At 49.4% G+C, this 25145-nt stretch overlaps 1 long non-coding RNA gene across 1 annotated transcript; it reads left to right on the forward strand.

The window, feature by feature from the left end:
• The first annotated feature begins 4240 nt into the window (after positions 1–4240).
• Positions 4241–19339, forward strand: LOC123332391. Its single transcript, XR_006549184.2, has 3 exons — positions 4241–4478; positions 6133–6368; positions 18912–19339. It is a non-coding gene; the product is annotated as an uncharacterized LOC123332391 (long non-coding RNA).
• Positions 19340–25145: the final 5806 nt, after the last annotated feature.

Below are 25145 nucleotides of genomic sequence, written 5' to 3' on the forward strand. Positions count from 1 at the left end.
CTCTGAGCCTAATTTCCTTCTCTGTCAAATGGAAATGATAATATCTCCACTCAAGGGCTGGAGAAAACACATGTGTATATACACAAGAGTATACATAGTAGAGAATATACGTGTTGTATTGAGTAGGTGTAGTACTTAGTACACAAAGGCTGATTTGGGTAGTTACCACCAAGGCTGTCAGCGGGCCCAGGGCAGTGTCCTCAGCCCCACTCCGGGTTACTCACCTCCTCTTCCACAGCCCCACCCACATCTGTGGCTTCTGAGAGTCTGGGAGTATGATGGTCCCTGGAGATTCAGAATAGATCCATGACCTTCTTACAATCCTAGTCTTCATTTAGGCCAGAGGTTCCCAACCCCGGCTGCACATTAGAATCATCTTTTAAAAAACACCAGTGCCCAGGCTCTTCTCCAGGAGATTCTTATTTAATCGGTCTGCTGTGGACCCTAGGCATTGGCAGTTTTTTAAATACTCCCCAAGTGACCCTGACATGCCACCAGGGTGAACACCACTAAGCTGGACCCTCTAAAGGTGTGGTCTGTGGAGCAGCAGTATTGGCATCACCTGGGAGGTGGTTAGAAACCCAGACCCTGGGGCTTCTCTGGTGGTCCAGTGGCTAAGACTCCACACTCCCAAAGCAGGGGGACTGGGTTCGATCCCCGGTTGGGGAACTTAAGATCCCACATGCCACAACTAAGAATTTGAATGCCACAACTAGAGATCCTGCATATAGCAATGAGGATGGAAGACTCGGCATGCCCCAACTACGCCGTGGCTCAGCCAAATAAATAAATAAAATAATAAATATTAAAAAATCATAAATTTTTTAAAAAAGAAATGCAGGCCCTCAATCCAGACCCACTGGATCAGAGGCTGCATCTCCAGGTGATCTGCACTCATTCTAAAGTTCAAAAAGACCTGCTCTAGAATGCTCTTTTGTTTCAAGAGCAAGCTGAGGTCCAAAGAGTTTCAACAGACACTGCGGGGTCAAAGCTCTCATTAAGGTCTTCCCTGACAGAAGCTGAGGGTCTTCTTTTCCAGAAAAGGATATCAGGGAGCTGACAGCTTTGACCAACTTCTCTTAGTGGGATTCCTGGTCAATGCAATGCCCATCTCTGGGTCCTCGCCTCCCCCATCCCGGTCTGGTCTTGAAGATATGCTAATCAGGGTGGGAGTCCAGCCTTTCCCGGAATTATCATATATGAGATGCGCCTCATCTCAGGATAATTTTCTCATCTGCATAATCGTATTTGACTTCCTCACGGATGTAAAACCCCCCTCCCTTACCTTCGGTGAGTTAATCTTCATTGATTGAATATCAAATTCATTCGAATGTGGGAGAAGAGGCTTTTCTCTCTCAGCAGCAGGACGCTGGAGCCTGAAAGCCTAGCTCAGCTGGGGGCCAAGGCAGGTGGCTTTGTCCCTGTCCTTGCCCATCTGCTTGAGGGACCCTTCTCTTTGACCCACTTTTTCTCTGGCAGCATCTTTCCAGCTTTGGCTACTTCTCTCTTTTTAGCCCTTTCTCTGTTTCGTCTCCATCTTTCTGTCTATGTTTTGTCTGTCGGTTTCTTGGTGCTCTGGTTCTGGTCTTTTTGTTTTGTTCTGCTGTTTCATCTCATGTCTTTCCTTCTTGGTATCTCTCTTTTCCTTCCCTTCTCTCTCCTCCCCTCCCGCATTTCTCTCTTAAAACTCAGAGTCTTCCTTCACCTGAAACCTCAAATGTCTCTGCTATGTCCCCACCCACAACTTGGTGGAAGAAAATAAAATCCAGCAGACACTCCCTTGCAGAAGTGGCTGAGCTTCCGGGGGTGGGGAGGGACAGAGGGCCCCACAAGGGGTGAAGGTGGGGGTCAAGGAGGGAGGAGGATAGGATGCTTTGGGACCTGTGATAGATACCTTGGCTGGGAGGCCCATTCTCAGGCTAGAAAATGTTAATCCTACCTAATAAGGAATGTTCCAGATGTTCACCACCATCCTGTGAGTTGGGTAGTATTTTCCCACTTTATAGATCCTCATTGAACCCAGGCCTCCTAACCCTGTGGGCTGGTCACGATTTTGCAGGAAGAGACTGAGGCCAGGCCTTCTACTCCCAGTAAGCCTGGAAGCAGGTGAATGAATCAGCTTAATGAGTCTAAACTTGTCACTCCTCCTTAATGTTACGTTGTCATTTTGAGAGTTCAGCAGACAGTTGTCTGGTATACAGAAAGTACTCAACATGTGCAAGGCAGTGATCACCATCATTTTTATTGTTATCCTAGACAGGCCAGGGCTCAATGCTCACTTGGGTGCATGAAATCTGTGTGACCTTAGACACTTGAGCTCTCTGAGCCTTGGTTGACTCATCCATTCATATATATATTCATTATATACATTTGTATGTATAGGTATGCACCTATATATATGCATATATAAATATATACAGGAATATATTATATATAATGAAATATTAGCCATAAAAAAGAAAAATAATGAAATAATGCTGTTTGCAGCAACATGGATGGACCTTATCATACTAAGAGAGGTAAGTCAGAAAGAAAAAGACAAGTATCATATGGTATCACTTACATGTGGACTCTAAAATGACACAGATGAATATATCTACAAAACAGAAAGAGACTCACAGACATTGAGGACAGACTTGCGGTTGCCAAGGGGGAGGGTGGGTGGGGGAAGGAAGGATGGGGAGTTTGGGGTTAGCAGATGCAAACTCTTACATATAGGACGAATAAACAAGATCCTATAGCACAGGGGGCTATATTCGATACCCTGTGATAAACCATAATGGAAAAGAACATGAGAAACAATATGTATATATATGTATAACTGAACCACTTTGCTATATAGCAGAAATTAACACAACAGTGTCAATCAACTATACTTCAATAAATTAAAAAAAAATAATAATAATAGAATCATCTTGTAGGACTACAGTGAGGATTGGAATTCTGCATACAAAACAGCTAGCTCAGTGCTGAGTCCATAGCAGGAGCTCAGGAAATGCCAGCACCTATCCCATTATTACAGTCATTATGTTTCTGGTATCACTGATGCTAGTCTTGTGACATCACTATTATCTCTGAGTGCCCAGCACCAAGTAGGTGCTTGGTAAATACCAAATCAGTGAATAAGTGACTTTCACACCTTCATTACAGTTTCTGGCTCCCTGACTTCATTTCTCCTTTATGCTTTGTAGAATCTGCTTTGTGGCAGGCCAGGGTCACGGTGAAGTGCTGGGCTCTGGAGTGAATAAGGTAAGATTGTGCATCCCAGCTCTGCCAGGTGGCTAGCTGTGAGCCTCTCTGAGTCTCAGTGTCCCCATCTGTAGAATGGGATGATTAGCAGGACATACCTCATCAGGTAGTGGAAGATGGAGCTGAGCCTGGAGATAGGGGGAAGGGGAAAGAAAGAGCAGAGATTTCTTACAAAAGCAGAGAGAGAAGGAGGGAGCAGGCTGTGAAGGCCTTGAATGCCAGGCCAGGTGGTCCTAACTGGGCCCTGGTCTGAGGGCTCCGCCTGCAGACCCTTTGAGACAAAGCCAGGCTACCGGCCTGCGGCAGGGCAGAGACTTGTCTTCACTGGACTCCTCTGTCTCCATCTGGAGCTGGAGCCTGAGTGGTGGGAAAGGGAAGGCCATTTGCAATTCAGATCCAGGCCAGATGGGAGGACTTTGTTGGAGGAGGTGGGGGAGGTGGACTCAAGTGGAGTCAGCTGCCTCATTTCTCATGGCCATCCCAACCCCAGACTAGCCCTTCTCGGCTGCCGCCCGTCAGAACACCAACCAGACGCTGACCTGTGCTCAACGCTACTCTAAGTGCTTTACCTAAGCTGACTGATAATCATATGACAGCGATACCATTATTATCCCATTTCACAGGTAAGGGAAGTGAGGCAAAGTAACTTACTCAAGGTCACACAGTACGTAGTCAGTGGCAGAGCATTCAAACCAGGTTGCCCGACTGCAGAACCCATACTCTGATTCACGTATCACACCATCTAAAACTTCCTCCCAATTGCAACTCCTCCACCTTTTGCCCCAAAGCCCCGAAAGGATGTTGTATGTAAGTAAGTGTTAGTCTCTTAGTCGTGCCTGACTCTTTGCGACCCCATGTACTGCAGCCCACCAGGCTCCTGTGTCCATCAGATTTTCCAGGCAAGGATACTGGAGTGGGTTGCCATTTCCTTCTCCAGGGGATCTTCCCAACCCAGGGATTGAACCTCGGTCTCCTGTACTGCAAGCAGATTCTTTACCGACTGAGCTGCAAGGGAAGCCCATACATGTTCAATATGCTTTCCTGAGTTTCTGCTGTGAAGCAGACCAAGCGGGCATCTCCCATCTTCTTCACAGTCCACATGGCTCACTGGGGCCATAAGGCCGTTTTAGCAGACAGGTCGGGGGACCCAGGCCCCTCTTACTCTCTGGGCCTCATCGGACTTCTGGATCATCGGAGGAGACACTGGGATGGAGCAAGCGACCAGGCAGGTGGGTGCAGGGACCCCCACACATATGGTTAATTGATCTAGGATAAAGCAGCTTTAACTGCTGGGAGCTACTGGTTCCCTCTCCCATTCCACAAACAGAGAGGAAGTACCAGGTGTGAGGCACCTTCTCACACATTCTCATCATCCCTTCTCTAGCCACCCCATGGACCTGGGACATAGGCACTGTTAGCTCCATACTACAGAAAAGAAAGTAGCTATTCCAAGAAGACCTCAGTCTGTCTCTGCTCTTTGATGGGAAAAAAGGTCCACCCTCCATCCTTTTTCCTCCTTGTCTGCTTCTGTCCCCCGGTGGAGAATGCACCCTCACCTGGATGGTCCTTCCCATCTAGGACCTTCTGTTCTGATGAAGCCCTTCATTCATCCAGGTGGGAGGTGATGCGCTGCATGACAGGGTGATGGCACTGAACAGACCCTCTCTGATGAATCTGCTTTGTGGCAGGCCAGGGTCATGGTGAAGTGCTGGGCTCTGGAGTAAACAGGATACAGCTGTGTATCCCAGCTCTGCCAGGTGGCTAGCCATGAGTCTCTCTGAGTCTCAGTGTCCCCATCTGTAGAATGGGATGATCAGCAGGACATACCTCATCAGGTAGTAGAAGACAGCCTTCACTAGCTGTCTGACCTTGTTTAAGCGATGCCCAAAGTTCAGCTTCTCTGTACATTGGTGCTGAATCAAATCTCAGAGACAGAGTTTTAGGTGAAGTAGAAAAGGATAGCTCTATTGCTTTGCCAGGCAAAGGGGCCATAGGGACTAATGCCTTCAAAGCTGTGTGTCCCAACTTGTAGAAGACAGTGACAAGTTTTATAGTAATTGTTCAAAGAAGCCATGATCAGCTCATGGACATTCTTCTGATGAGTTGATGGTGAGGTAAGTAGGCGTCTGCATCATCAACCTTCAGGACCAACAGCTCTGGAGTCTACATGCTTGTGGGCAGCATGCCATACTTCTCCCTCCTGGAGGGGGTTTCAGTATCTGCAAAATATCTAAAGATATTGTTGTGTCTATCTGTTGACGGGGAACCAGGACCTTGTCTCAGGGATGCTCTTGACTGTTTCCCCTGGTCTCGCATCCTCTCCCTTCCCTAATTAACAACTGCTTGAACCTACCCATTGGAACTCAGAGAAGGCAGAATGAAGGCTGTTTCCTATAATCAAAGAAATGGGGGACACAGAAAGACCTGTGCCCAGGAGCCCTGCTCCATATCCTAAGCCCCTTTCTCTCTACCACCACTACTGGCTCATCCATGAAATGGGCAGCAGAGTCCCTCCTTCCAGGATTGTGAATTCAATCAGTTATCACCTGGACAGGCCCCATACCCTTGGTGCCTTATGAATGAATGCACGCACCACTCCCTCTGCATGTCCTTGCTCCCTAGTGGATGGAGGCTGTCCTCCTCCCTCTGTGACCTCCGAACCCTCCCCCTCCTCCCCACCATTCCTGCTCAGCAGGGGCTTGTGAGTCCCTTCCCCCCACCAGGCCCAGGGGGCCCAGGGAAATTAGACCGAATCAAAGCAGAAAATGAGTTTTCATTCATCTTGGAATGATGCGAGAGGTTACGGGCAAGACAAATAGCAGCCTCCCCCTCTTCCTTTATCACTGTCACTGCAATTAATAGGCTGTGGCCTTCGTCATCCAGGCCTCTGCTAAGGAGAGAGCAGGCCCCCCAGGCGACGCTAACGAGGGAGAGGAAGCAGACCGGTCTCCAGCCAAGTTCGGTCACCAGGCCATATGCTCACCTGGCCCCATAGACTCGCTGCCCAGGATCCGATGAGCCAGGAGGGTGTGAGCACGTGGGGCAGCCAAATAGGACCAAATGTCAGCTGAGGCCAGAGGGAGACAACAGTCCTCCGACACCCCTGGGAGCACCCGATGGTCTGTTTTGTTTTTTTTTTTTTAACATTTATTTATTTATCTTAGCTGTGCTAGGTCTTAGTTGCTGGCATGCAAACTCTTAGTTGCGACATGTGGGCTCTAGTTCCCTGGCCAGGGACTGAACCCAGGCCGCCCGCATTGGGAGCATGGAGTCTTAGCCATTGGACCACCAGGGAAATCCCCAGTCTGTGGTTTGACGATCACGAGGATGCCGTGCCTCTTGAGGGCACCCAAAGTGTCACCGTGATGAGGCACATGCTATTTCTGCTGTATCCAGCCACCTATGAGCAAGGCATCTGTATTCAGAGAAGTACAGCTGCCTGTGTGAGGTCACGCAGGTTTGGAAGAGGTGCCACCAGGCTTTGGCCACAGGACTGCTTCAGACCAAAGCTTGGGGTCCTCTTGATCATGTTCTACCACCAAACAATGTAGAGGGAGCTGGAACTGGGGGGTGGCTTCCTGAAAGTCTCTGGTACCAGAGTTTTAGTAGGAAAAGAGCTGTGGGAATGAATTGAGTCAGTGGTAGCTCCCAGCCCAGGCCCAGTCCTGGGGGCCTCAGACCCTTGAGGTCATTGCAGTCTTGGGTCTGACCACGTGTTTGTCATGCATCAAAAGGAAGGCCCTTTATTCAAGTATGAATAGATACTACTAAGATAATTTTTTTTTGGCTGTGCTGGGTCTTCTTCATTGCTGTTTGGGGGCTTTCTCGGGTTGTTGGGGCTACGCTTTGTTACGGGACATGGGTTTTTCATTGCAGTGCCTTCTCTTGTTGCGGAGCACGGGCTCTAGAGCATTAGTAGTTGTGGAGCATGGGCTTAGTTGCCCCTCGGCATGTGGAATCTTTCCAGACTAGGCATCCAACCCGTGTCCCCTGCATGGGCAGGCAGATTCTCAACCACTGGACCATCAGGAAAGTCCACTATTAAGATAATTTTAAAAGCGTTCGTCGCTTAGTCATGTCTGACTCTTTGCCATCCCATGGACTGTAGCCTGCCAGGCCCTTCTGTTCTTGGAATACTCCAGGCAAGAACACTGGAGTGGATTGCCATTTTCTTCTCCAGGGCATCTTCCCAACCCAGGGATCAAACCTGTTTCCTGCATTTCAGGCAGATTCTTTACCATCTGAGCCACCAGAGAAGCAATTTTAAAGGAGGATTCCTTCCAAGGGTTCCTGAAAGCCTAAGAGGTTTGGCTCATTAGGTATTTGCTCAATTAATGAATACCATATTACTTATCTTTTGCTATGAACTAATTATACCCCCGCAATTAGTAGCTTAAAATAATAACAAATATTTATTAGCTTTCACAGTTACCATGGGTCAGGGATTCAGGAGTGACTTGGCCAGCAATTCTGGTTTAGGATCTCTCATGAAGTTAAATCATATATTAGCCTGGGCTACATACAGCCCTCCGCAGGCTACGCTGGAGCTGGAAGATCTGCTTCCCACGTGACACACTCATATGACTGGTGTTGGTGCTGGCTGTGGGTGGGAGGCCTTTGTTCCTCTTCAAGGGGAGCTCTCCACAAGATCGCCATAACACAGGAGCTAGCTTCCTCAGAGCTGGTGATTCAGTAGAGCAAGGCAGAGCCACAGTGCACTTTATAACCTGGCCCAGAAGCCAAACACTGTCACTTCTGCCATACTCTATTGATCATTAAGACCACCTGCTTTGGTGCTGGAGGGAACTATTCAGGGTGCGAATACCAGCAAGCTGGTAAGCATCATTGGGGGTTATCTCAGAGGCTGGCTACCATAGGTACTGAAATCAAAAGTGCTTTGTGAGGTTAAGAAGGGATCCTTGTGACGAGGGGAAGGGATAGATAGGGAGTTTGGAATGAATATGGACACTCTGCTGTACTTAAAATGGATTCCCAACAAGGACCTCCTGTATAGCACAGGGAACTCTGCTCAACGTTATGTGGCAGCCTGGATGGGAGGGGAGTTTGGGAGAGAATGGATACATGTTTATGTATGCCTGAGTCCTTTTGCCCTTTTGCTGTCCACCTGAAACTATCACAACATTGTTAATCAGCTATATTCTAATACAAAATAAAAAGTCTTTACCAGCTGAACTACAAGGGAAGCAGCACATACTCCAAAAGGTTTTTTAAAAAGGAGATTCATGAGTTGTTCAAAAATAGGCAAAGCTTAATCTATAGGGTTATCTTCGCAGGAGAATCTTTGCCTTTGAGGGAGATAGGAACTGAGAAGAGCCCCAAGGAGGCTGCTGGGGAGCTGATAATGTTTATCACTTGATCAGGGTGTTGGTCCCATGAACATGTTTACTTTGTGAAATATCATTATCATTGCATACGATGTGTGTATTTTTCTATATGTACATGATGCTTCAATAAAAATATTTTGAAGCGGATCCTCATACTCAAAAAGATTTGGAGCAATTCATGTGTTCAAATCTCCTAATTTTATGGGAGAGAAAACACTAGAGCTCTGAGAGAGAAGGTGACCTGCTCAAGGTCCCTTGGCAGGTCAGGGGTGGGGTCTTTTTTCCCCTCATGTTATGATTTTCTTTTGCGGGGATTTTTATTGAGATACAGTTGATTTACAATATTGGGTTAGTTGCAGGTGTACAGCAAAGTGATTCAGTTATATATTTATAAACATATGGTGGTGGTTTAGTCACTAAGGCATGTCCTGCGTTGCAGGCAGATTCTTTACTGACTGAGCCACCAGGGAAGTAGGGAAATGGAACTCCTGGGCCCACAGTGCCTGCAAAGGTCTGTTCCCAGGGCCCAGGAGGCTCAAATGTCAGTCCAAGATCCCACCCCTGAGAAGGGATAAATTCGGAGTTTGGGATTAACATATACACATTAATATATATAAAATAGATAACCAACAAGGACCTACTACATAGCTCAGTGAACTCTACTCAATATCTTGCAATAATCTATGATGAAAAAGAATCTAAAAAAGAATGTCTATATTTAATATATGTATTTTAAATAAATAGGAATATATTGAAATATATAGGAACATATTTAGATATTTAAATAAATAATATATATGTATAAATGTAAGTTTATAAATATTCAGTTCAGTTCAGTCACTCAGTCGTGTCCGACTCTTTGTGACCCCACGAACCACAGCACGCCAGGCCTCCCTGTCCATCACCAACTCCCAGAGTTCACCTAAACCCATGTCCATTGAGTCGGTGATGCCATCCAACCATCTCATCCTCCATTGTCCCCTTCCTCTCCTGCCCTCAATCTTTCCCAGCATCAGGGTCTTTTCAAATGAGTCAGCTCTTTGCATCAGATGGCCAAAGTATTGGAGTTTCAGCTTCAGCATCACTCTTTCCAATGAATACTCAGGACTGATTTCCTTTAGGACGGACTGGTTGGATCTCCTTGCAGTCCAAGGGACTCTCAAGAGTTTTCTCCAACACCACAGTGCAAAAGCATCAAATACGACTGTAAATATAAAAATATTGAAATTATAAATACATAAATATATCTACACATTTATAAATATGTTTATAAATATGTGTTTATGTATATAGAATAAATAGGAATATATTTGAATAAATAGGAATATATTTATATATTTAAATAAATATATACATTCTTTTTTAAGATTCTTTTTAATCATAGATTTTTACAAGATATTGAGTATGGCTCTCTGGGCTGTATGGCAGGTCCTTGGTTATCTATTTTAGACATATTAGTATGTATCTGTTAATCCCAACCTCCTAATTAGCCCCTTCACAAGGGTGGGGTCTTGGATCGGTATTCGAGCCACCTGGGCCCTGGGAACAGACCTTTGCAGGCTCTGTGGTCGGGGAGCTCCATTTCCTCTATTTGTTCCCCCAGCTCCCCCAGCGAGGCTCCAGAACGGAGAGATACAGAGCCAGGGATGCACCAGGGCCCGGCTCACACAGCGCCGCCCCGTGTGCCCACCCTGGGCCAACCGGAGCGCTCTCTGCCTGCAGCCCTCAGCCTGGGCGTTCCGAGAGGTGGAGCGTCACGAGAGGGCCCTGTCCTGAGGCGGGAGGGGCGAGTGCGGGCAGTGTGGCTCCTTCTCTGCGCATGCCTCTACTACACACCCCTCACTGCAGCCAAAGGTGGAGAAACTCTGTACAATCAGCAAAAACAAGACCGGGAGCTGACTGTGGCTCAGACCATGAACTCCTTATTGCCAAATTCAGACTTAAATTGAAGAACGCAGGGAAAACCACTAGACCATTCAGGTATGACCTGAATCAAATTCCTTAGGATTATACGGTGGAAGTGAGAAATAGATTCAAGGGATTAGATCTGATAGACTCCAATACTCTTGCCTGGGAAATCCCATGGATGGAGGAGCCTGGTAGGCTGCAGTCCATGGGGTCGCTAAGAGTCAGACAAGACTGAAGTGACTTAGCAGTAGCAGTTGCAGAGTGCATGAAGAACTATGGACAGAGGTTCATGACGTTATACAGGAGGCAGAGATCGAGACCATCCCCAAGAAAAAGAAATGCAAAAAGGCAAAATGGTTGTCTGAGGAGGCCTTACAAATAGCTGTGAAAAGAAGAGACGCGAAAGGTAAAGGAGAAAAGGAAAGACATACCCATTTGAATGCAAAGTTCCAAAGAATAGCAAGGAAAGATAAGAAAACTTTCCTCAGCAATCAGTGCAAAGAAATAGAGGAAAACAATAGAATGGGAAAGACTAGAGATCTCTTCAAGAAAGTTAGAGACACCAAGGGAACATTTCATGCAAAGATGGGCACAATAAAGGACAGAAATTGTATGGACCTAACAGAAGCAGAAGATATTAAAAAGAGGTGGCAAGAATATACAGAAGAAGTATACAAAGAAGATCTTCATGACCCAGATAACCACCTAGAGCCAGACATCCTGGAATGCGAAGTCAAGTGGGCCTTAGGAAGCATCACTATGAACAAAGCTAGTGGAGATGATGGAATTCCAGTTGAGTTATTTGCTGATGCTGTGAAAGTGCTGCACTCAATATGCCACAAATTTGGAAAACTCAGCAGTGGCCACAGCATTGGAAGAGGTCACTTTTCATTCCAATCCCAAAGAGAGGTAGTGCCAAAGAATGCTCAAACTACCACATGAGTGCACTCATCTCACACGCTAGTAAAGTAATGCTCAAAATTCTGCAAGCCAGGCTTCAGCAATATGTGAACCGTGAACTTCCAGATGTTCAAGTTGGTTTTAGAAAAGGCAGAGGAACCAGAGATCAAATTGCCAACATCCTCTGGATCATCGAAAAAGCAAGAGAGTTCCAGAAAAACATCTATTTCTGCTTTATTGTCTATGCCAAAGCCTTTGACTGTGTGGATCACAACAAACTGTGGAAAATTCTGAGAGATGGGGATACCAGACCACCTGACCTGCCTCCTGAGAAATCTATGCGCAGGTCAGGAAGCAACAGTTAGAACTAGACATGGAACAACTGACTGGTTCCAAATCGGGAAAGGAGTCCGTCAAGGCTGTATATTGTCACCCAGCTTATTTAACTTATATGCAGAGTACATCATAAGAAATGCAGGACTGGATGAAGCACAAGCTGGAATCAAGATGGCTGGGATAAATATTAATAACCTCAGATATGCAGATGACACCACACTTACGGCAGAAAGGAAAGAAGAACTAAAGAGCCCCTTGATGAAAGTGAAAGAGGAGAGTGAAAAAGTTGGCTTAAAATTCAACATTCAGAAATCTAAGATCATGGCATCTGGTCTCATCACTTCATGGCAAATAGATGGGGAAACAATGGAAACAGTGACAGACTTTATCTTTTTGGGCTCCACAATCACTTCAGGTGGTGACTGCAGCCATGAAGTTAAAAGATGCTTGCTCCTTGGAAGAAAATTTATGACTAACGTAGATAGCATATTAAAAAGCAGAGACATTACTCTGTCAACAAATGTCTGTCTAGTCAAAGCTATGGTTTTTCCAGTAGTCATGTATGGATGTGAGAGTTGGACTATAAAGAAAACTGAGCACTGAAGAATTGATGCTTTTGAACTGTGGTGTTGAAGGAGACTCTTGAGAGTCCCTTAGACAGCAAAGGGATCCAATCAGTCCATCCTAAAGGAAATCAGTCCTGAATATTCATTGGAAGGAGTGATGCTAAAGCTGAAGCTCCATCATTTTGGCCACCTGATGCAAAGAGCTGATTCATTTGAAAAGACCCTGATGCTGGGAAAAATTGAGGGCAGGAAGAGAAGGGGACAACAGAGGATGAGATGATTGGATGGCATCATCGACTCAATGGACATGAGTTTGAGTAAATTCTGGGAGTTGGTGATGGACAGGGAAGCCTGGCATGCTGCAGTCCATAGGGTCGCAAAGAGTCAGACACGACTGAGCAACTGAACTGAACTCACTCAGGAAACAGTCCTTCTCCATTGGCTGGACTTCAAGGACTTTCAGGGCTGGGACCCAGCCTTACTCAGCTTTGAATCTCTTCCATCCATCTGCATATCCACCCAACCATCCACCTAAACAAGAGTCTCCTGAGCACCTATTATAAGCACTAGAGATATAAGAACGAACAGAATCAGCAAAATTCCTGTCCGAGGGAACTAACATGCTAGTCAGGTAGACACAACAGGTAAGATACAGAGGATGGTGGGAGGGCATAAGAGTGTGTGTGTGTGTGTGTGTGTGTGTGTGTGTGTGCAGTTGTATCAGGGAAGATCTTATTGAGAAGAAGACATTTGAGCAAAGACTCGAGGAGGGTGAGCGGGTGGGCCTAAAGTTTTCTGCAGGAAGAGTATTCCGGGCCAAGGGAACAGCATGGACAAGGCTCAGAGGCAAGTGCCTGCCCGGCATGCCAAGGAGGCCAGTGAGGTCTGAGTGGGGTGAGCGAGAGGAGGCAGAATTGTGCAATGGAGACCCCATGGCTTGGGTGCCCGTCAGATCTGGACTTGAACCTCGGTCCTGCTGTTCTTCAACTAGGTGACCCAAGGGCTCTTGGCTGTGCAGTCTGGACGATACCATCCTTTTGAGGCTTAAACTCAATCTCATCTTAATGACAAATCCACAAAGTTTGAACAAGACAGATGGTCCCATTCCCCTCACCTCCCCTGGAATATAAGCTCCACGAAGGAGTTCCACGATCCAGAGATCGTGTGTGTTTTGTTCACCACTAAATCCTCAAACCCAGAATCACAGACCTTACAGTGAAACAAGCAATGACAATACACTGTGATGGTACATGGCTTGCAGGGGAAAGGGGGAAGCCAAAGGGGCTCTTGGTAGGGAAGCCTAAGGTGCACTGGGAGAACAGCCTGGAGGGCTTCCTGGAGGAAGTTACAGCTGGGACCTGCAGAAGAGTAGGCGTCAACCAAGCTGTATTCCAGGCAGAGGGAACAGCGTGCACAAAAGCTCAGAGGCTGGAAAGAGCAACTTATTTGGAAGCACTTTGATACACTAGAACAGAGCATTAGGGGGGATAAAGGGGCTGCGTGCATGGGGTCATGGGGCAAGGGGGATGGGAGTAAGGGATGACTAGAAATTAGGTGAGTGGAGTCTTCCTGTGTCCTAAGAGCCATGGAAGACCCTGGTACCCGTGTCGGATGTGACACAGTCCTTGGCACATAAAAGTGAGATGGAGGAAGAGAGAGGGAGTTGGGAAAGAAGAAAGGAAGGAAATCAGAGCCCACCACAGCCTCGCCTCTCATCGGTTTTCAACAGCAGCTGCGGTTCAGCGGGACTCCTGGGAAATCCAGCCCAAGACCGCCTCTGCCGTCTCACAAGTGTTACAAACTGAAAGTCCCTCAGTCGTGTCTAACTCTGCAACTCCATGAACTATACAGTCCATGGAAATCTCCAGGCCAGGATACTGGAATGCGTAGCCCTTCCCTTCTCCAGGGATCTTCCCAACCCAGGGATCCAACCCAGGTCTCCCACGTTGCAGGCAGATTCTTTACCAGCTGAGCCACCAGGGAAGCCCCCTTTGCCAGCTCAATGGTCCCTAAGGCCTCCCAAGACCAAGTGGGTCCCGCTGCCTCCCTCTCTGTGCTCCTGGCCAGGGAGGGCGGGGTGGGGGGAGGGCAGGCGGGCCCCAGGGTCCCAGCAGTGGACACAGTGTTCTGGTGCAGTGGAAGGACCTTAAACTCCCAGACAAGGACACAGCAGTAAAGGATGATGTGGCCGAACCCCCAGGTCCACGGCGAGCGGACCCCAGGTGTGTGATCGGGAGCAGTTAAATTTCATCATTACCCTTTCTCCAATGGTGTTTTTTATAGTCTTTTTTACTACTGGCACTAAAGGTTTTGGACTCATCCTGGCGGAGTGGAGGACATCACTCGTAGGGCTGACTGCTCTCCGTGATATAAAAAAATGACAAGTCCCGGCTTAATCTTTCTGATAACTGTGTTCCGCGCCCCCATCCATCTCCACCAAGGGGTTTGGGCGAAGCTGGAAGACAAGAGCATCTCAGCGTTTAAGAATGAAAAATTAAGTGCCCTTTTTAAGCCCAGCGTGGCGCTCTTTGGCTTGGTGCTGTTCTGGAGGCGGGGGGTCTGGCAGGAGTGGGGTGGGGGGGTGAGAGAGGAGGGTAGAGTGAGAACAAGTCAGCAGTGTTACCTCCAGGTCCTGGGGCAGGGAGGTGGACAGTGGGGCCCCCACAGTGTCGTGAGAGTGTCAGCCTGAGCGTGCATACTTGGAAATGTGGGTGAGTCTTGGTTTCACCTGGGTGGCCCCTTACTTGTGCATCTGAGTCTCCGTCCAGGAGAGTCTGTGGCTGTGCTTTCGTGTAAGTGTCTGTACCTGGTCATGCATGACTAACATGGGAGAGTGAAAACAGCCTTGCGCTGCAGATTGATTCGATTCCCAGCTCTGCTTTAATTACCTACGGAGCCTTTTGTAAGTCATTCCCCTTCTTGGGGCCTTAGTTTCCTCATCTGTAAAATCAGTGAGTGGGGATGACAGGAAGCTAAAATCTGCAAACCAAGCACTCGCTCACCGGATCACCTGAGGCACATGACGCCCCTTCTCTTTGCCTCCCTTTCGCCATCTGTCCCACCAGACCCTTGCTCTACTGCACCTCCAAGGCTATTTCTGCCCTGGGATGTGAAGACCTGAGAGTCAGGCGGCCAGCGAGGCTCCACGAGGCCCAGGTTCTAGCCTGGCACTGCAGCATTGGTCCAAAGCCAGCTTCCAGTCGTGGCTCAGACTTTTCTGCTTGTGCCCAGGAGACCGGCTGCCTTTCTGTGCCCCAGAAACAGCCAGTTTCAGGGCAGACTCTGGGCACAGGGTGCAAAGGGCAAGGGTTTGGTGCCTTCAGCCCTGGGCTTCAGTTCCAATTTTATTACCAGTTGTGTCTGTGACCTGAGCCTCAGTTGCTTTACTGGTGAAATGGAAACAAAAGAGACAGTAGTCCTCTCCCATAGGATCTGATGAGCTCTACTTCTTCCATGCGTGCGTGCTAAGTCGCTTCAGTCATGTCCAGCTCTCTGCGACCCCATGGACTGTAGCCCACCGCCAGGCTCCTCTGTCTATGGGATTCTCCAGGCAAGAATACTGGCGTGGGTTGCCATGCCCTCCTCCAGGGGATCTTCCCGACCCAGGGATGGAACCCGCGTCTCTTATGTCTCTGGCCTCGCCAGGCAGGTTCTTTACCACCTAGGAAGCCTACCTCATCCATAGTAAGTGCTATCAGAGGGCATCCCAAGTGTGCAGACCCCTAAACAAAACTCATCCACCGGTCACTGTCTAATCTCATCTTCAACGCCTTCCTCTGTGGAAAGAGGGGACAAAAGATCCTTTTGCAAAGATGTGAGCAGGGAGGGGAAGCTGAACCGGGAGACTTTGGTGGCCAGAGGTCTGGTCTGTCCTGAAAGGAGCCAAACATTTGTTGTTAATAAGAGTAGGAGGGAAAAACCCCCTGTGAGAAGCTCCCTCCTGGGCCCGGGCAGGTGCGATCCTGCACAATCCCTTTATCACCAGCAGCAAGGTTTGGAGAACAAGATGAGAGGCTGATAGGCCCTGGTTATCTGGGGTGGCAGCGTTTATCTGGCAAGTTTCCACAGGGTCCCCATTAGCGTGTGTGTTATCTGGGCCCGAGCTGCTGGGGACTAGGGGCCCCCTCCCCTACTGAGCAGGATGGCAAGAGAGGGGCTGACGATGACCTCTTGTGTGGCCGGGGAGGTGTGTAGTGAAGAATGCCCGGGGCCCTGGGCCATCTGGGGCCCCACGTGAGCTTGTCCCAGAGATTTGGTGCCATCATGACAGTGGGTACCAATGCTGGGTCCCTTCCCTGACTTGGATGGTGATCTCATTCACTCGGGATGCAGCAGCATCCATTCCGTCTTACAGACACCAAGGCCTGGACAGGTTATGTCCCTTTCCGAAAGGTGCCCAGCCAGAAAAATAGCAGAACCAGGATTTGAACTCTGGTCTGCTTGATTCTATTTTTATTATTTTATTTTTATTTTATTATTACTATTTTGGGCCATTCCCCAAAAATATGTGGAATCCTAGTTCCCCAACCAGGGATTAAACCCCCTGCTTTGGAAGTGTGGAGTCCCAACCATTGGATCATCAGGGAAGTAAGTCCCTGGTCTGCTTGATCCTAAAAGTACTGGCTCCCAGAACAAACCCTATGACCAGGGCAGAGTGGACCTCAGCCCCCTAACATTGCCAGAGATGGTTTGGGTCCACTAACCAAATGATGACCCACTCCAGTATTGTTGACTGGAGAATTCTCTGGACAGAGGTCACTGGCAGGTTACAGTCCATAGGGTTGAAAAGAGTCGGAGATGACTTAGTGACTGAACAACAACGAAACAATAACCCTGTTGATCTCACACTGCCTAGGGAATGGAAAGCTTGATCTTTGTATCTTGTTGCCATTTTATAGTTGAGCAAACAGAGGCCCAGACAGATACATCCCTTTGGCCAAAGTCATCCAGGTTAGAGATGTTGAATCCACTCCCCTGGCTTGGAGTCGGCCGGCAGCTCTGCCCCTCTGCATCCCCGAACCCCTATCATGGAGGGCTTCCCCTCCTCTCTGACCCGTGGAGGCCGTTACCATCTGTACCACTCGCGTGGCCCTTAATCATTTACTGCCCTTGCAGACAGCCTCGGTCAAAAGCAGTCAAGTTCTGACTCAGACCAGACCTGTGTTGCCACCATCTGTGCACGTGGCCCAGCTCCCCTGCTGACTGGAAGGGCCTGGAGGGCAAGAGCCAGGTGGCTGGCTATTTCTGTGTTTTCCCTACCTGCTGACGTGCTGAGCATGCTGGGCAAGCCAGTGCTCAGATTCGGACCTGGTGCTTGGAGCACAGGGCAAGGAGGAACTGCTGGGGATAACTGCAGGCCACAGGGACAGTGGGAGGGGCTGGCACCTCACCCTCTCTAGGACCAAAAGTGAAAGTCACTCAGTCGTGTCCGACTCTTTGCAACCCCAGGGACTATAGAGTCCACGGAATTCTCCAGGCCAGAATACTGGAGTGGGGTACCCTTTCCCCTCTCCAGGGGATGCAGGTGGATTCTTTACCAGCTGAGCCACAAGGGAAGTTGAACCCAGATTCTGCTCCATTCCTATCAGCCAGCCCAGCTCATACCCTGCAGTCCCATATTTGGTGACCGAAACCACAGCCATAACTGGGTCTAGCAGATACTTGAACCTTCGCCTTGGCACCTCCTATTCTCCCACCACACCAGCCAGTCATGGCCAGGCCCCACCAGTTCTGTGTCTTACGCGTCTCTTTTGGATCCAGCCCATCTTAAACTACTGCAACAGCCTCCTTCCCGGCCTCCCTGCCTCCATCTGCTCTCCAGATGCAGTCACAGTGTTCTTCTTCAAACGTAAACTGGAGCTTGTCCTTCCTCCGCTTAAACCCTTCAGGGCCTCCAAGGCCTTCATATGAAGTTCAAACATCTTAACGCCCCAAGAGCTGGCTCTGGCCCACTGTTCTTTTATCTCCAGCCATTCCGGGCCACACTGAACTCTGGGTTCCTTGGAATGCCCCCCTCACCCTGCCCTGGGCCTTAGCTCATACTCTTCTGTGTTAGGAACACCCCTTTCTGCCCTGATTGCTTTTATGGCACACTCCTCATCCTCCAGGTCTCAATTTGGGGTCACTTCCTCCAGGAAGCTTCTTCGGATCCCTGCCAGTTAGGTGCCTGCTTTTCCACGCGAGCTTTTGCACACGTTTATCATGGCCCTCAAAACATGGACTGGGGGCTTCCCTGGTGGCTCAGTGGTAAAGAATCTGCCTGCCAATACAGGAGACAGGGGTCTGATCCTTGATCTCGGAAGATCCCATATGCCACGGAGCAATAAATTCATGCACCACGACTGAGCCTGTGCTCTAGAGCCTGGGAGCCACAGCTCCTGAAGGCTTCACACCCTGGAGTCCGTGCTCAGCAGCAAGAGAAGGCACCTCAGTGAAAAGTCTGAGTGCCGCAATTAGAGAGTAGCCCCTGCTCACCGAAACTAGAGAAAGTTGCAGCACCAAAGACCCAGCACAGCCAAACAAATGAATAAGTAAATAAAAAATATTTTTAAAAAATGTGGACTGGGAATTTCCTGTGAACTTGACTTCTGTCTGTCTCCTCCAGTAGACTCTGAGCTCCCTTCAGTGGAGGCCGTACTTGCGAAGGAACAAGTGTTTGACAGCTTCTCTGCTCTTCCCGGTTCCCTTGAACTCCTCAGAGGGACTTAAAGGGATTGTGGAGCGCCCCCCCCCACCCCCGGGGTTTTCTTCTTTTTTTCACTTTGTTAATTGTTCTTTAATGTTTTCATAGTTTTGATATATGGTTTAAACCTTTAACTTTCATTTTTAAAGTGAAGTACACTGTTTGTACAAAAGAACATGTAAATAACATACATATGCTGTTTGAATGATGGTAACGATAATAAAAGAGTCACCCTGTACTCACTCACATCCCAGTTTAAGAAGAGTTCATTTCCAAAGCTTTCAAAGCTTGTTGAGTTCCCATCACATCACGCTGGGCTAGACTGAAGGCAAAAGGAGAAGGGGGCGGCAGAGGAGGAGATGGTTAGAGAGTGCCACTGACTCAGTGGACATGAATTTGAGCCAGCTCTGGGAAATACTGAAGGACAGAGGAGCCTGGTGCGCTACAATCCATGGGGTCGCACAGAGACACACACAACTTGGTGACTGAACAACAGCAACATCCCACACAAAGCTTCCTCTCTAGAGGCAACCAATTTTTAAACTTTTGTTTGTATTTTCTTTCTAGTTTTATCACATATGGACAATTCCTAAATCACCTCTGATTTAATTTTGTATATTTTTGAACCAGACTTTATGGATTCTTTTGTGACTTGCTTTAAAAAAAAACAAAACTAAACATTATCTATGGAGAATCACCCACATTGGGTCATTCTCCATGCATGCATGGTTGCTGCTGTTGCTACTGCTGCTGCTAAGTCACTTCACTCGTGTCCGACTCTGTGCGACCCCATAGACGGCAGCCCGCCAGGCTCCGCTGTCCCTGGGATTCTCCAGGCAAGAACACTGGACTGGGGTGCCATTTCCTTCTCCAATGCAATGCATGCATGGTATCTTATGCCATTTCACAATTTATGTATTAATTCTTCTGTTGTTTCCAGATGTTTGCTATTACAGCCTGGGTTGTTCTTAATGGTTACCTTTCCCATTCATTCTTGGGACCTGTCCTGTCCCGTGAACTCCTGTCTCTCTCCTGCTGCCTCAGCCCACTCCCCAGAGAGGCAGAGTAGGGACACGTTTCCCAATCAGGGCCGCCTCTACAGAACCCACGAGCCAGGGTGGGGTTGCCTGAGTCCTGGGGGCCTCCTGGAGGAGACCTGGGGCTCCGGGGCTGGCTGATCGCTCCTCTGGCTTCCCGTTCCTCTTTCCACCTCTCCCCCTGAGCCTCAAAAGCAGCCACACTGCCCTCCCCATCGGCTGCCCAGATCCAGGCTCTCCCCCTGCCCTCCAACAGCCCAGCCTGGCAGAGGGCGTGGGACCGAGCGTCCTGGTGTGTGTATCCAGCTGTTGCTTGCCACAGCTGGCTGCACCGGGTTCTGCAGAGCCAGGAGGGCAGGCTCCGCCCTCCCCCTCCTCCCCTGCCATTTAATGCCTGAGACTGGGTGAGGGTGAAGAGAACCTGGGAATGTTCCTGGCTGGAGACAATACCTAGGACACATCTGTTCAGTCCCAGGCCTGGACTGATGGGCGTCCCCTCCTCCCCTCCTTCTTGCATTCCTGGCTCTCCCGGCAGCCTTCACTCAGGACTGTGAGAGGGGGTACCATCCCCCCTGGTGGAGCCTCTGTTTTCTCTTCTTTTTATTTATTTATTTTAAATTATGAAGTAATTACTTTTTTTTAATTGAAGGATAATTGCTTTACAGAATTATGTTTCTTAAAAAATTTTTTTTAATTTTACTTTTGACCACACCGGGTCTTTGCTGCTGTGTGTGTGCTTTAGTTGCGGTGAGCCAGGGCTACTCCTCCTTGCGGTATGAGGGCTTCTCGCTGTGGTGGCTTCTCTTGTTGCGGGGCACAGGCTCCAGAGCACAGAGGTTCAATAGCTGTGGGCTTAGTTGGCCCACGGCATGTGGCATCTTCCCGGACTGGGGATTGAACCCGTGTCCCCTGCATTGGCCGGCAGATTCTTAACCATTGAACTATCAGGGAAGTCCTGTTTTCTCTTCTGTACAATTTGAGTATAACCAGCTTTGGGAAGGCCCTCATCTCATGGGGAAGGGCCTCGACAGGCCAGAGAGCGGAGTGGAGCCATGCTTGGAGATTATGCCTGTATCAGAGAGGGGAGCAGTCAGAGGCAGGGAGGCTGCAGGGAGGAGGCTGCGGGAAGAGTCTAGAAGGGAGGGAAGCCCAGAGCACCAGGGCCAAGGCTGCAGTGGGGAAGACCCGCTCGCCAGGGCAGGGTAGGGTGGGGCTTTCTATGGGGCTGCAAATGACAGCGTCCTCAATGAGCCAGCAGGACCGGGGGCCACAGAGGCTGGGCTGGGAATGCTGTCCTGAGAGCCATCCACTCTGGCACGCCAGGCCCCACACAGCCACTCATCTGGCCAACAAACCAACAAGCACTGAACAGCTGCCTGCCTGCCGTGTGCAGGGTAGGGGCAGGCCAACAGGAAGCCCAGAATAGGAACAACAGAAACTGCTACGGGGCAGGAGCAATTGAGTGGCCCAGATGGGTGGACTGCCTGTAGGTTATGCCCTGTTTCCTGGACTTCACAGGCATTAACTCTTTTTTCTTTGTTTTTTTTTAGCAATCTTTTAGAAAAGTTTTTGAGTTATAATTTACATACCATGCAACTTACTTACTTACACGATTCAATGATTTTTAGTGTATTCACAGAGTTTTGAAACTATTATCACAGGCATAGAGTTTTGTTTGTTTGTTTTTGACCACAGGATATGTGGGGTCTTAGTTCCCCAAGGGATTGAACCCTTGCCCTCTTCATTGGAAGCCTGAAGTCTTAACTGCTGGACTGCCAGGGAAGTGTCAATATTAACTCATTCTTAACCCTGATGACACACGTCTGAGGCAGGTACTCTCATCATCACCCCCATTTTACAGAGAAGGAAAGTGAGGTTCAATAAGTCCCCTACATACGAACCTTCAAGTTGGGAACTTTCAAAGATGCAGACGTGTGCTTGCTTGTCCAATCATGTGTTAGTTCACGTGCCTGGCATATACTGTCACATACGTGTGTCCTTTACAAGTGCTTGTGCTTCTGTGTACTTTACCAAACGTGTGGAGTACAGTAGCTCAGTGCCTTTATCTCAAGCCCGGAAACAAGAGTAAAAGCAGCGTGATGTGCAGTACAGTGCTGTATAACCGATCGTGTGAATTGGGTACCAGGGTGACGGGTTTCTTCAGGAGGGGCAAATTTTCTCTGGACAAATGTTCCTCAGCCAGCTGAACCGAGGTTACCAGAAACACCTAGAACATACCTGTGCATGTGGCATGGGCGTCAGTCAGCTAGCAACAGGGAACCTCGTTTAAGGGGGAAATAGGATTAGATAAGGGCTTCCCCCATGGCTCAGCGCTAAAAAAGCCGCATGCAATGCAGGAGACACAGGAGACGCAGGTTCGATCGCTGGGTCAGGAAGATCCCCTGGAGGAGCGCATGACAACCCGTTCCAGTATTCTTGCCTGGAGAATCCCATGGACGGAGGAGCCTGGCGGGCTACAGTCCGTGGGGCTGCAAAGAGTCGGACGTGACTGAAGCGACTGAACACACACGGGATTAGATACAGGGCACTGGGCCACAGGGACTGAAAATGCCACTGGACTGCCACTTACCTGGTGATGGGATCTTGGGTGAAGGTCTCCACCCCTCTCAGTTTTGTCATCTGAAAAGCGGAGCAAAATGGCACATACCTGGAAGGGCACAAAGTAAGGGTCCAATCCTGTTTTATTAAACCACCGATAGACGGTAGTTTTATTAACAACCACCGTCTATCGCTAGCCCATTTAGAGATGGCAAAGGAGGTACAGAGAGGTTAAGTCCCTTGCCCAAGGTCACACAGCTGCAAAGCGGCAGAGTCAGAATTTGAACTCAGGCTGTCTGACCCCCAAGTTCACAATTTTAACCTCTGCCCTACTGTGAAGCAATAGCAGTCATAATACAGGCACAGAGGACTTCTTGGGCTCCAGGTTTCAGGTTAACCATTTCACCTGGGTAATCAGATAAATCACCTCGGTGACTTCTTCTCTCTGAGATGAGGAACAGACTCAAAGAAGAAAAGGGACCCACCTGGGGACTCCCAACTCCCATCTCTCACTCTTCTGGCCACATCCTGGGGAGATCTTGAAGCCCAGCTTTGTCAGGAGTAGGGGGCTGCTGCAACCTGCCCCCAGCATCCTGTGCTGGGGACAGACACAACCATCTGTCCTAAGACCTGGGTGCCCAGAGCCTACAGCCTGGCCTAACCCTGTCGCCCACCCCCAGGCTCCAGCCTTGCCTGGTGCCATCTGGCGAGTGGCAGGGTGCCTGCTGCCAGGGTGTGGGTGCCAGGGGCCAAGAGGGGAGCAGCTGGAAGGCTGAGCTGACCCCACGAGCAGCAGCCCAGCCCCAGGGCTCCGTCTGGGAAGCTGCAGCCAGGTCATTTCCCTCCCCAACCCCTGGGAGATAGGGTCTTCCCCTACCTTGTCAGCCAGGCCAGCTAGCTGCAAACCAGCTCCAACTTTCTGCCTTTGAGAATTCCTATCTCTGGGGACTCGTCCTCGCTCTACAATTCCCTCCAGTGGTTCCAAGTCTTCCCAAACATGCTAGCCAGAGTACTGAGCTGCCCATACTGCCACGGGCTGTTGAGTAAGAGCTCATACATCTGGGCTCTTGCCATGTGCCACGCTCTGTTCTAATCCCTGTACAACCATTAACTTTTAAACCTTTACACAACTCTATAAGGCAGTTGAGATGGTTATCCCCATTTCGCAGATGGGGAAACTGAGCTACAGCGTGGTTAGATGACTTGCCCACTGCTGACACATGAGAGAGCTGGGATTAGAACCCAAGCAGTCTAGATTCCTAACATTGATTCTGTGCTTCCTACAAGCCAGGCATTGTTCTGAGGGGTTTGGGGTATGGATTTGTTCATCTAATCCTCAGAATGCTGTTATCACCACTCCCGTTTTACAGATGAGGAAGCTGGAGGCTCCGAGAGGTTCCGCAGCTTACCTCAGTGAGTCACTCGGTCATGTCTGACTCTTTGCGACCCCATGGACTGTAGCCTGCCAGGCTCCTCTGTCCATGGATTCCCCAGGCGAGAATACCGGAGCAGGTTGTCTTTTCCTTCTGCAGGGGATCGTCCAGACCTAGGGATCGAACTCAGATCTTCTGCGTTGCAGATTCTTTACTGTCTGAGCCACCAGGGAAGCCCCTCAGGGCACACAGCAAAGAAGAGGAGGTGGGAGGATTTGAATTCAGGCAGCCTGGCTGATCAGGATTTCGGGGGGCTGTGGGAGAGCAAAAGGACTTGGGGAAGTGTTAGACGAGCTGCTAGAGGTGGGCTCCTTCCTGCCTTCTCCAGTCCAGCGGCCTCCTTTGGCCTCCGCTCTTCCTCAATCCCCCTTTTCCCCAATGTCCCGTCCTCAGTGGTCACAGCCAGGAGCAGCCAGGAGCAACCAGGTGCAGGGAGCAGAGAGCATGTGTGAACCAGCCAGGCGCGCGGGTGCAGGCAGAGCCTGCACATGCTCCAGACGTCTCTTCTGTGGCCAATTAAACAAATTGCAGCAAAACAGCATTTTATTAGTATTTGCCCATAGCAGTCTGGGGCGGCAATAAATTTCCTCCCGGCTGCAGCTCTGGAGAGGCAGGTGGAGGGGGGGGTGTGTGTGTCGGTCGAGGTGGGGAGAGATCGGTGCCATCGATGGGGGCGTGGGGAGCGGAGTGTGGGAGAGAGAGCTGGCGTGTTAAGCAGGGGATGGTGGAGGAGAAATCTCAGCATCGGCCCTGGGGGCTGGTGGGTGTCAGAGTGGCTGTCTTCCCAAACAACCGCTCCGCTTCATCATAAACACATTGAGTTATGAGGCGGTGTTGTACGCTGCACACCAGCCTCAGTGCCTACGGAGCTGCCTGCCTGGGTAGGGGTGGGGGTGGGCGAGTGGGGGAGGACTCGGAAGCCTGGTGCCTGGCTGTGGGTACCCCCCCCAGTGGCCTGGCACCTGCTCTGAGTCCAAACCTCTCCATGGGATACGTGGGTGCTGAGTTGATGTCCTCGTGGGTCCCTTTCCCTCCAAACTCCATTCATCCCTCCATCCGTTCATTCATTCATTCAAGAAGTGTTTACTAAAGGCCTGCCATTTGGCAAGCGCTGGACTGAACTGTCTGTA

The sequence above is a fragment of the Bubalus bubalis genome, chromosome 3 (genome assembly GCF_019923935.1).
Source record: "Bubalus bubalis isolate 160015118507 breed Murrah chromosome 3, NDDB_SH_1, whole genome shotgun sequence".
Lineage (NCBI taxonomy): Eukaryota > Metazoa > Chordata > Mammalia > Artiodactyla > Bovidae > Bubalus > Bubalus bubalis.